Source organism: Melospiza georgiana, chromosome 4 (assembly GCF_028018845.1).
Source record: "Melospiza georgiana isolate bMelGeo1 chromosome 4, bMelGeo1.pri, whole genome shotgun sequence".
NCBI classification, from domain to species: domain Eukaryota; kingdom Metazoa; phylum Chordata; class Aves; order Passeriformes; family Passerellidae; genus Melospiza; species Melospiza georgiana.
In genome coordinates, this window is record NC_080433.1 from 38,633,410 (window position 1) to 38,646,862 (window position 13,453).

Genomic DNA, 13,453 nt, shown 5'->3' on the forward strand with positions numbered 1-13,453 from the left:
AATATTTCCATGGTTGGAAATTCTCTGCCCTACTTCTTTAAATATTTTACCATGCTCACATGGTAAGAAAGTTTTTCCTTGCTTTTAATTCATGGTCAAATATATGTAAGCTGCAGCAGCTGAACATAGAATACTGATTTTCACTTATATTTTAGTTTCCTCCTTGGCTACACTGTTTGCTTGGAAAAAAATCTCAAAGGAAAAGATCTTATAGCTCACTAGCATCCACTCCATTGAAGCATTTCAATTCATGTGTGGGCTTTTCCCAATCCAATATAATGAGATACTGCAACTGCCTTCAGAAGTATTTCTGTCTTGTGAAATAGCTACTAGCTACTTTTTGTCATGATGGAAAGAACTGGATTTTTTAATATTCAAGAATCCGTGCATTCACATGGATTCTAGCATCACAATGCAGTCTGTTGAAATTAGTCCAGGATATCCTGTTCAGACCATACACCTGTAAAAGTAAAAGAATAATCTGAATATACATATAGCTTTGCAGGGCAAAAGAGAACAAGTTTTTTATTTGCTATTTTCATGGTTTACGCTGAGGATAAGTATCCTGCAGATAAGTATCATGCAGACAGTCCACCCAGATCTGAGGTAATTAGGTTTCTTACTCTCTAGTCATCTTAGCACCTCAAATCCCAAGCTGTGTTCCAATATCCTCAGTATTTTCCTTTCAATGGAAGTGGAATTTAACCTGAGATCACCACTGTAAACAAATTTTCAAAAGGAGATTGTGGTCTCTTTTTTTTGCTGACATTGGGAAGCCCTAGTTACACTCAAGACATCTCATAAGTGAGGAAAGCTATTACTTTCCAAAATCATGAGAGAGGAAGTTTTCCTTTGCTTCAATTTGTGCCATGCTCCATCATGTCATGCCACAGATGAGACACTGCCTTGGCTCCACTTCTTCCTTTCCTTCAAGTCAGTCTAAGATCTCTCTTAACCCTTTCTTAAGCCTCTTATAAAGCCTTTATCAGATATTAAACAGGACTCTCTAGAACATGAAGTCAAAAATATTTCCATCCCTTTTTTCTATCCTCCCTGCACACTCACAGTACTTTCTACTTTGACGTCTACTGCTTTGACGAAAAGAAATGTTTCATTTTTTAAAAGATATATCTGGTATATAATTTTATGTCCTAAAAATGAGATCTACTAGAGGAAGATGAAATTTAAAAATAGGTAGATCTCTAAAATCTCCCAGTGCTCTGCATTTTTACTGCATTTGTTTTTCAGATAGAATCCTTTCCTGAATAGACTTCAGCAACCACAGATGGACAGTATTTAAGGTAAACTTGAATGCAGTCCTATACTTTTGGATGTATTTTAAATGTTCAAAATTGCTGAAATTTGCAATCAAAGAATTAGCTGATTATCAGCTTTGTTCATTTGTAGACTCTTCTATAGATCCCACCACCATATAAACTCTGATCATCTCTCAGAAGTCATAAATACACTTGAGGTTATGAAAGGGTTACAGAGTTTATCAACTATTAAAATAGTTTTGTGGCTGAGTTAAGATCTAAATCTTCATTTTTGTCACTTCCTCTGTACCATATTTCTGGTAACAGATGAGAGTGCTTTTCCAGCCTGGCCACAGAAGAATCATTGCAAATTATGTATGTCAGAAATGGACTCTGGTTTTCAGTAGTGCTGAATGTCTGCAGCTTCCATTAGCTCCAGCTGACAGTGAGGATGATTCTGCCTGAACATCACGTTTTAAGACTAGACTTCCTCCAAACCCATGCAGATAACTGCAAGTTGGACAATCAGTGAACATCCATCTCATACAAAGCCTGTGAGTCTCACCCGACTGTGTCTACGTGCCTGTAAATGGGGCCTGGGGTGACCAGCTTGGTTCTGGCATCTTCACTGGAGTGGTCTAAAGTTAGATGAGATTCATTTCATTTTCTGTCCAAATTTAGCACTGAACAAGCAGAATCTGTAGCACACTTTTAGTTGCAGAGAGATGGTGAGTTAGAATATGTCTTTCCTGACTTTTTGTCCAATGAGAAGTAACATATTGACCACAACTCCACCTCATTTATAATACGAAATCTTGAATTCTAATTCATCTCTGGTCCCTGATTGCTAACTTGTTACCCTTTTATAAGTGCATCATATCTGCATTGTCCTTTGAGGCAAATAGAAGGCCTTTTCAAGGTCAAACTGATGAGACCCACAGCCATTAGTTATAAGAAACCAAAAATAAAGATGGGCTGAATATAGCAAATAGGATTTATTTGGGTATCAACTATCACCTCAAAATAGCAGAAGGCATGGTTGCTGAGAGAAAGAGATACAAATATAGTTTAGAAACCTTATATAGTTTTATAAATAACTGGATAAACTTATATATAGACAGACATTAAAGAAGTTTGTCACTATAAGGACTTATCTCTGCTTCTCTCCATGTAGAGAGGAACATCTGTGAGACAGCACACTAGTAGAGGGTAGTCATAAAATTTTTAGTGTCTATCTGAAGCACTTTTATCGCTCATTAGAGTCCTGTGTATTAGTGATTAAAGTGGCCTTTCCAAATGAGGCACACTAGCTCTCCAAATTTCCACTGTCACAATGTGGTCAAGCAGCACTTCCCATACAGTACCTGTAGTCTGTATGTGCATTGTCTCTACTTATCAGCACAATCTGATAGGTATTCCCATTTTGTAAACACATCTGAAATTTTGTGGTTTCCAAAAATAAAATTTATTTTATCTTTCTAGGTCAATGTTTTAAATGTAGATTTCAGCTACAGAAGCTACACCAGGAACAACAACTTGGGTATAATGACAAGCCTGTAATAGCATGGTTGACATCAATAGTTGTATTTATAGAAGGGAGTAGTGCACACCAAAACGAGCAAAGATTGTTTGGAAAAATTTTTAGGCAAAATATATTCTTGTGTATTATGTGACATCCTACTTTTTCTGAATTTAAGTAAAACTTACATGGTTTTATACAGTGTAATAATATAACATGACAACCTTCAAGGTTAGGCCTCAGAGAAATTTGCTTTAATAAAACTTTTTAAGACTCCAATATTTAAAACATGCCCTATTTTGCTAGAAATATATTCAAAATGCCTAACAACATCGCTAATGCCGTGTTTTTTCTCCATGGAGTTCCCTTATGGTAACCATAACTACTATTGTTGAATCTTTCAAACCATATTTGCAAACATAGACACCAATCATTCATTCTCATTCCTTTCATGCTCTGTTTATCAGAGAAAGTTTTTGTGACTTTTGTTTACTCGCTATTCTTGAGTAATTCTTGAGTAATGGATTCTGTTTGTACTAAGTGAAAGCACACAACCATATTTATAAGTGAATAAAAATATTTTGGCCATCTAAGATAAACTCATAAAAGTGTTTAATCCCACTAAAATGGGTCAAAAATTACAGTCCTCAAAAACCTTCTTTGGGATACCATTTAGAAAACAACAAAAACAACAGGCTACAAGGAGGAGGACTGACTAAACAATGTAAATACAGACTCTGAAATGTGACTAATTTTTTATTTCAGGGAGAAAAAGCACAACCAGGAGGCCACGTAAAATATTCACCGAAAAACAAAGAATTAAGAAAATATTTTTTTAAAGCATCCCAGAAGCAAAGAGTGTTAAAGAAGCAGATAATCAAATGTGAATATTAACACCTCTCTATATATTGAACGTTCATAATGTACTTACTATTAGGAAGAATAATCACCACACAATTCCTCTTCACAAAATTTGTTATTTTACTGAAGGCTGAGACCAAGAAGGGTTGTACTGCTCCTAGAAATTTTTATAAACTGTTCAAAATAATAAACAAAACATGGAAAGAGAGGACGTGGATGACTCGTTTCCATGTTTGTAAATGCATCTGCTTACAGCATAGACAACAAAAACAATAGCTAACTTGACTTAGTGAAAACTGAAGGTCTATTTTCATGAATGAATATTTATCCACTATTGATGCCTCTGGCAAAAAATGTTTTCTTTTTTTGCTCAACTCAGAGCAGATCTAACCATCTTGGAGCTCACTAGTACAGCTGATATCCTGAAGGAAGTGAAACCAACACCAGCCTAAGGCCCTAAAATTTTTGTTGAATAGGGCTCCAAATGATTCTAGAAAGCAAATCTCAGATTAAAGCAAAATATACAAATGTCAGCCTTCCTGTTTTTGTCTAGCTGTGAAAACAATGATGAGGACAATATTTTGTAATTTTAAATTAATAGGGATATCACTGTGCATTTGCACAAGTCATGCAAAGCTGACATGAGTGACTGGGACAACACTTGTAACAGGTGAATTACAGAACTACACTTTTTCTTCAGATGAATTTTTCCAAACACAAGTGAAGTGAAGTGGGAGTGGAGTATAAGTAGAGTGTGGTTTCCCAAACCCCACAGCCAACACCAGAAATCCTGGTATTCTGTGTAATGTACCCATTGTAAATGCAATAGTCTTAAACTGTGATTTCAGTTCTTTCTAGGCCCCTTAGAGAAACTGGACAGTATCTAAAGGTTGACATCACAAATTTTATTTCCTATTCTCATAAACTATTTAATCATATAGTGCTTTCCATTAAACTTAGGAAAGGAAAAAAGGAAAAAGTCACTCTCCTGGCCCTATGACAAGTGCAGCTGTGAATCTTTCCCTTTGCATTTATTTAGGAAATAGAAAAACCAGGAGAGAATATCCTGACATTTTTAAATGTTAAAATATACTTTCATTTCACTTCCAAATAGATATGAAATATTTCCATGTGCAGCATATGTATTTTAAAAGTGAGGCCACAGTCTGAAAGTCAAAAGAAGATTATTATGTGGGAAGCCTTACAGAGAGTTTGTCTAACAAATCTCCATATCCAAAATGGTACTCATCCCATTTTTACTTCTAGAAAAAGGACAGATTATAAAAATAACACATTAGAACATGATAGCATCCACAGTATATGTTAAGAGGAAGTTCAAGAGATATGTTAATTAGGTGGAAGATGATCTCTTGTAGTAATTAATGTATTATTCTTTCTACAATTTATTTACATAGCATAGGATCATATTAAATATTTTATAAAAAACAGTACATTTTTAGAGTATGACTTAACTCCTTTCATTATACATCAGTGAAAAAAATATTCAAATTTCTGTTATGAATAACCACTGAGACAGTTCAAGCTCATGGTTGGTCTAAGAGCATTGCTTTTATTATGATTACCTAAGGTTTTTTTGAGTAATCTGTTTTTCAAAAGGCCTGAAGAGACATTCTACATCTCATGTGTGGAAAACTAAGTTTCTGAATAGATTGACTCAAAAAAATCCAAGGTCTCAAATTGAGACCGATGTTTCTTTTTCTGTGCAAGATTATTCTTTTCTCTTTATCCTGTGAAGAAAACATTGAAGTGGTCCTTCTAGGTCACTCTATGAAGGGTATGATGTCAGTTATGTAATGTTTACTCCTTTTTCTTGCAGGACAAGGATATAAGCTTTGGAAGCATAGAGGCATGGATGAGGGGAACATGCCACTTCTTGAATACAGGGCTAACAGGAATAAAAGGGAATTACCTCTGTTAAATGATGTGGATTGTGAAGATATTTCCCATATTTAGCTGTTCCATGTTTAGCAGGGTAAGACACAACCTTTTGGGATTTTTCACTCCTTTATTTTACTGATTACAATGCTGTTGCATTGCATGGAACAGGAACTACCCTGAGTTAGAATTGTATCACCTGATGCAGGTGCAGGTGACAGAGGAAATATTAGGCTCAATGAGATAGTAAAAGCCAAAAAAGCAAAGTAAATAAATGAGATACTAGTAGTTCTGAGCCCCATACTGCTGCCATTCCAATGATCTCAAGCTCTGTCACTTACAGCTAACTTTCCTGTATTTGAAACATATTCACATTGCAGTATAAGGGTATAGGTGAGTGCTTTTTAGAATTACATTCTGGGCCAAGGAAAAGTAAATTCATTCTTTTAAAATGAAATACCATATGTTCAGAGCCAAGATATGTAGGCCACTCCAAAGATTTTATCCCTTGTCAAGGCAAGAATGGGAAATTGTAATGGATTTTTGTTCAGATGAGAGCTGATTTTATAACCTATCCCATTAAATGGCATTACATTCACATGACCTGACTTTACATAACAGAGTGATCATAACACAACTGACTGAACACAGAACCTGCATTTTGCAGTAGCAGATGATATTTAGACCATCATTATTAACTGTTCTGTGCAGAATGTTTTTCCTGCTTCAGTGCAATGGAGTCTTCTTTCCTTTTAAATCACATTAAAATAACCTGATTGCTTATTTGTATAGCTATGTACCAAAATTACCCTTTAATTAAAATCATGTTGAGACTGTCACCTAAAGAGCACTGTTACAATCCTGCTTTCAACTGGGTTTTTAGTAAATAAGGTCTTTGAATTCATCTGTCAGTACCACCTAATAACTGCCTAATGAGTTAGCCAGCTACAACAAGATAGGACAAACGTAGAGGTCTTGGGTATATCATGTTCCTGCACATTTTGTTAAGACTCTGACTAGAAAGGAGAGAAGGACCTGAAGCAGCCAGTGAGATTTGCCCTGCTAAAGCCTTGTCAGCTTTCCATCACAAGACAAGTCAGTCTGTTTATGGTGGGTCTAAACCTGCCATTGCTAGTTGTGCTCTGGCCTAATGTGATTTATGAGAAGCCTGATTTCTTCCATCCTGCTGCTCTAACTGAATCTCCTAACATGTTCTTTCATTTTAAGGTTTCATTTAGGGAGGAACAGATAACAGATTTTACTACTTTTGTCAAAGAAGCTTTTGTCTCATTTTTTCAATTTTTTTTCAGAAGTTTATTTTAGATTTTGAATTGTTCAGAGCCCCCCAGACTCTGCTCCAACTGATAGATGGCAGTGGCAGAATATCTTGTGATGCCCGTGGGAGCTGAACTGGACCAGGCTGGTATCTTTTCCACATGCTTAAAGGATTTTAGGTTTCTCTGGCCAAGAAGAATTACTCTGTATTATTCTGCACATATTAGTTCTGTTAGTATAGAAAGTAAATATATGTGGCTATTTAAAATTAGGAATAAAATGGATTTTTCCTACCTCACTTTTTTGAGGCAATGCCAAGGCTAATATTTCATTCTGAATGTCTAAACAGTTCTGTGCAGGATCCATACAGTGAGTTGGACAGTACAAGATGTTAATTTCTTATCACTGAAGCATAACATTATTAATATGTGCTGAACATGATGGCTGACAGAGAACACTGGCCACAGCCAGAGAGCATGAAAGTCATTTCAGAGACAAAATGTTTTAGCAAATATCCTTACTAAGCATGAAAGAATATTGAAGTGAAATAGAGTCTGTGTTGTGTTGTGCTGCGAAGTTAGTGGGAAACTGACATTTTGGTGCAAAGAAGATTAAATCTACTGTTTTTCTCATGTTATATGCCTAAACAAGTATCAGTTTGAAGGTTTGCTTAATCTATACATTAATATAAATTGCCAATAGCCACTCTGATCAAGTAAACTGCTTTTGTTTTTCATAGTTGGTTTTGGATTAACATCCACTGACTTGGAAATAGCCACCTAAAGTCTTGAAAGAACAAGTCAGACCAAGAGATTGCATTCACGTGCTGCTTCTCCCTATTGTTTAAAAAGCCCTACAAGACAACACATTAAAAACAACAAAAAACAAAACAAACAAAAACACCAAAACAAAACAATAAAAGGGACCAAAAGAAAAAGAAAGCAAGCAAGCAAACAAACAAAAAATCAAACAAAACAAAAAAAACCAAAAAACAAACCAGAAACAACAGAAGGACATTGTAAACACCAGTCAGGTCATTTGATACTACATGCTATCATTGCTCCCTTTTCTGACCAAGCATAAATAATCTTGTGAATTTGGAGTTTAGACAGCCCAAGTTGTCTAACAACAGCACAGTTACTCATGAATAATTTGGATTTCAATGTGTACGTGAAGAAAATGGCTCAACACAAAGCTTTTTGTATTAAAGCCATCTGTGATTCAACATCATCACACATGATATGGGGTCATTGTGTGAAAGCAGTAGTGCATGAACAGCCATGGAAATGGTGTATGAAAAGCCACTTAATGCCATACACAGTTCCTGGAAATGGTAATTTAGGGTTTGAGGAACAGTGATGCACTTACAAATCTTGCTGGTTTTAAAATTAGCTGTCTTTTCCATGCTCAATATAGTTATATGTGAAATTCTGATGCATGGAAATGACGTTATTAGCACGAGTTTTTTACTTGGGTATGTGACTCATGCAGCTTTTCCAAAGAGAGCAATGAAATGCTGATAACACACTAATGTGCATTCTGTATGTGTGATGTGTATTCCAGAAAAGCATTTCTTTGAGGTATGGTAGAGTGCCCTTAAGAATTATGTTGTATAATCTTTTCTTACCTGTGTCTGCCCATCAGATTTTTTTAAATGAATATTGGAGTCCATTATAATCACATAAAAAACTCATTGATTTCAAAAGCTCCACATTTTATCCTGCAAATTCCCAAGCATTGTAAAGTGGAGATATAGACACATTTGAAACCTAAAATAGATTTTATGCACAAAAAGAATGATTTACATATAAATAAATATTGTCTTCTCTCCCATAGCCTTTTACACATGAATTTTAAGAACTTTGCAAGTCTGAATAAATATATTCATGAAAGTTTGACTGCAGATTATATAAAGATTCCTCCATTTTGACATAAATCAAATTAATCCTCTTTGAATCTTCACTGAAATGATGATGCTAGGCTAAATAAATCTCTTTGAATTCTCATTAACTGTTAGTACAGCTGATTCTTTGACTGGTTCATTAGCATGCTTGGTGGCATATGCTCAAAAAGAAGAAGAAGAAAAAAGAACCCTACAATTTAATGCAAAATAGAACAAAGCTGTAGATTTCAGTCTTTGTCTTGTACACACTGTAAGGTACATGGAGCAATGATCTAACTTAAGCATTGCATGAGATTCTTCTGAATTGCCATTCAAATCTTTTCCTAACTTTGACAAAGTATAAATTAATTACGCAGCTGCATATAGATTTTCATCTGTGAAACTCATCTAAGACTATGGAGACAAAAAGTGGTGATATATCCACAGTATAACACTGACAAATACATATCAGTAACTTAAGTTTTCTACTTTGCAATAGAAGAACATAATTCAGCTTTAATGATTTTAGAAACAAAAGAAAAAGTCATGTCTTTATCCCGTGAACATCTAAGTGAGATAATTTTACATTGCAACTCTCAAGACTGGGAAATTCTCATCCAACTCCCTGTCAGTCATTCAGCTCAAACTACTACCTACTAAAGAAAACACATAATGTGCATAAAATGCTACTATATGTAATAATCAATTACCCACTGAGAAGCTATATAATTTAGATTAATTGTCATAGTACTTGGCAGAATTCAGGAGAAAGGAATGCACAAGATCACTAGGAAAATGGAGCAATCAGCAGCCATTTTCCACATTGCATGTCGGCAGCAGATCTGCACAAAGGTTTCTGCATTCTGTTTCCATGATCTAATACTGCACCACAGAATGAGTTCAGTTCCTTGGCTTGTGGCAAAGGTGGGTGGGATTTCCAAGAGGTCTCTATTTACATAAAGTCCCTGCACAGCCGGACTGAGCATCTGTGATTGAATGTGATGGGGTGCACACCAGGCATAGCTACAGGCATCAAACTGCCTGAATAGCCTTTTAGAAGAACAGGATACTGCATTATTTAATCTATCATTAATAAGTTCCACTTTAAGCATAATGCCTGCTGTCATGTTTCTTGACTTTCATGAGCTAATCCAAGTTGCTGCTTCTTATTATATAACTGTACTTCAATGCAATCCTAAAGACTGCTTCAGGATGCCTCTTGCAGTTTCCCATTATTTATGTATTGTCACAGAAAACCACTTCAAAGGCATGTCTAGGTGTAGGGATGACCTAAGATTTATCAGGTCCTCCCAGCTCAAATAGAGGAAAACTATTCGTTGTTGTGATTCCTTCATTGTAAAGGCAAACCCTTTAAAATCCACATGGCAAATAACCTTGTGTTATTCCTATTAACAGGATCTTGGAGAACAGCTATGGCTTTATGTTATTTACACTTTGTGATAACCAGAATCTCCTTGTTCTCCCTGCTCCTAGAGCGATGCCCAGAGTGATCTCTGCCAGAGATGGAGTTCAGCTCCCTTCCTTGTGGGTGCCCACGTTCTTGCCCGGTTCCCTCTGTCCATTCAGATCAGTGCTCATACTTCAAATACTTTTCATGCGAGCAAGAATGCTAACTGAGACGAAAAGCCCAGGATAATGGAATAAAAGCTTTATTTCACAGACTTTTCCAATCTAAACACACTCTGAAAGTTATGCACTGAGAAGTTGACATTTTTTCCTCTTTCCTTCATATCCTTACCTCAGGAAGAAGTGAAGAACAGCAGCCACACAGAAGAGAAGTGAGAGCAGTGTATCAAGCCCTGTGGAAACAGAAAGGAAGCAGTAGATCATTTCAACAAGAGCAGTATGTCTTGGCGTTGTTCCTTGACACCACCCCCGCCATCCCAGCCTCCTCTGCCCCTCCCACACTCACACATCTAAAAAGCAGATGGAAAATATTCTGCCAGGAGACATTGAAATACAGTGTTAGAAAGTTACTCTCATAAGGCTGGAGAAAGTGATGGAGAACTCTGGCAGGCAAATTAAATTATTCATAGTCAGTGGCATTTTGGAAGGAAAAGCAGGAAGGGAATAGGAGACTGAAGGATGTTATAGGGATTGTACAAGAACCATCTGGGATATTGGAAAAAGATGCACTTCATCTTGCTAAACTTCAGAGAGAGACCAGTGAGGCTAATTCTGAGTTCAGGAGACATTACCAGTCTTCCCAGTTTGTTTTTAGAGCTGAGCATACTCTGGTGCTGCCACGATTTTATGGATATGAGTCCATGCTACCAAATTTCACCCCTCAAACTTCACTCTAATGGCACTGAGCAATGACACTCAGATCCTGAAGTTACTATAATTTCCTCATCTACTGTGTCACTTGGTACACATACTAGTCTCATTTGGATTTTAAAGGTGTGACATGGAGATGAGATGATTATTGGAGTCATTCTCAGTGTTTCAATGATTAAACTTTTATTTAAATTTTATTTCCCAATTAAATGTTCTCTTATGTCTCTGAAAGACTGCAGAACATGTTCTCACAAGAACTAAGGTACTCTGCGTTCAAATTAAACAGGTGCCTTTTTTGATATGTCTCACTGAGAAAATGTGTATGGCATATCACAGAGTAACAACAATTGGAAAGTAACTTGCTTCAACCCCCAGATTCTTGCATGGGGATAGAAGGAAGGAGAGGAAGAAAGAACCATGTGTGAGACCAGACATTGCAATCAATGTTTTTATGAACATGTTAAGATGATGTGATGAACACAGGAGGTCAACTTAGAGAAGATATTTTTTCTTTCTCTTTCGTCTTCTGAGTTTAGGTATATGATGTTGACAAACATCATCTAATTCATTTTCCCTTCATAGGTCTATCCCACCATGTCTTTGTACCAAAGGTAATAGAAACCAGATGGAATTGCCCACTTGAATATAAAGATGTGCATAAGTACATGCATGTATACAAACAGACACATTAATTTAACTCAAATAAAAATAATCTTATCAACTTCCAGAACTTCATCAAGATAATCTTGTATCTAGATTTGAATGTATATATCAAGCTCTTCAGAAATGTTGGCAAGCACTTTGTCCTTTCTGTTCCCCAAAACAATATATTACTGTCTGCTATGGGGTCTGCGCTTGTCCAACCCATGAAAATGAAGAAGCTGACATATATTGCAGAAATATTCCAAGCATTGTAATTTTCCTATCCGCACAAACTTATATTTCTGGAAACCAGCTTTTTTTGTTGGAATTTGCAAATAAACCAGCACCTGCCACAGCAATCTAATGACCTGAAGGAATTCTTACACAATCAATCCTTTTGACTTTTATTGTAGCAATCAGTGAAGTGTTTCAGTATCCTGTGGCATATTAGTCTAATGTTCTTTTCAGGATGCAGATTATTTAGACCAGAGATCATGGTTTTGGTCATAAATCACATAATAAACTTGGGATACAACTGGAAAAATATAATGAAAAAAAAATTAACTAACATGAAGCACCAGAAAGAATCAGTAGGGAAAAGATAAATGGTTGTCAGCAGGAATATTAGGCATGTGTGCCCATGTGTAGATAAACATCAAGCAGATTGCTTGTTTAAACATTCTTTATTTTTCTTGAGTTTTTGCCTGACGGGGGCTGAATTTCTCTCAAGAGGGATTGTAATAAATGTATTTGGCATAGCTGTGATACCTGCTTGGGGTAGTTCTTCCACAGGAAAACCATTCCAATTATTATTCCAAAAATGATATTCCTTTAAAACAAGTATGAATAGTATTTTCATTGTGAATTCAAACAAATCTTTTCAAAAAGAAATCTGAGCAGAATCTCTTAATAAAAAAGAAAAAAAAAAAAAAAAAAAAAAAAACAACCCACCCTAGTTATTTCACAATAATAATGATTTCTTAATATAAAAATTCCCTTTTTCTTTATCCCAAAATTGTAGTTTCTTGAGGTGGAGAAAAACAAACAAACAAAAACATTTAACACTCAAAAACCACAAAGGATTGCAAGGATTTCAAGAAAGAGTAACTTTATGAAATGAATGCATCTAGAAAGTAATATTGAGACCTAAATTGCCCAATAATCTTTTTGGATGAGTACCTGGGGAATTAAAATTAGTCATTGCTTAATTTACTACCAAAATATGAAATGCACGCCTGTCCATTCTACTAAAACAGCTTTAGCACTCACAAATATAAAAAGACATGTAGCATGCAAACCCCTTTTGCAGTTGAAATTAAAGATAATATTGTTTGACTGGCAGAATATATTTATAAACCCTATTAATTCTTAATCTGTGTGCACGTCTAGTGTCCTTATCCGGCATTCCATGCAGTCTGCCCATGGTGTCTTTGTGCCAGGGCTATTCACCTGCCATTCATTCCTGCAGAGAACATTGCAGAGTCAATCTTTCAACAAGTTTATTTTATTTTCTTGTCCCCAAAATGTAATTTTCAGCTAAATAACACAAGTTTCTTACTATGTTTGCAGTAGCATTATCTTGCACGGAGCAAATAGAAACTCTGGAGTAGATTGCCTAGATGGAATTCTTCCATGGAAGTTAAAAATGTCATTTAAAAGGGAAAAGTTGGACTTTTGCTTTCTGCTTGCCAAATCTAGGTCTTTGCCAAATTTTCTCCAGGTGGAATAAGATGAGAATATTCTGCCAATTTGTTTCAGGGCGACAGGCCTCTGAGGATGACCCCTGGTCAAGACAAATCAAGACCTTGGGTTGAAGGAAAAAGC

The 13,453-nt window shown here is 35.9% G+C and overlaps 1 long non-coding RNA gene across 1 annotated transcript in view; it reads right to left on the reverse strand.

The window, feature by feature from the left end:
* The window catches only part of LOC131082646 (uncharacterized), a 73,180-nt gene that overhangs the window by 21,473 nt on the left and 38,254 nt on the right, over window positions 1-13,453 (reverse strand). Inside the window, exon 4 of the long non-coding RNA XR_009114373.1 lies at window positions 10,449-10,509. This is a non-coding gene — a long non-coding RNA (uncharacterized LOC131082646). The remainder of the gene's footprint in view (window positions 1-10,448; window positions 10,510-13,453) is intronic.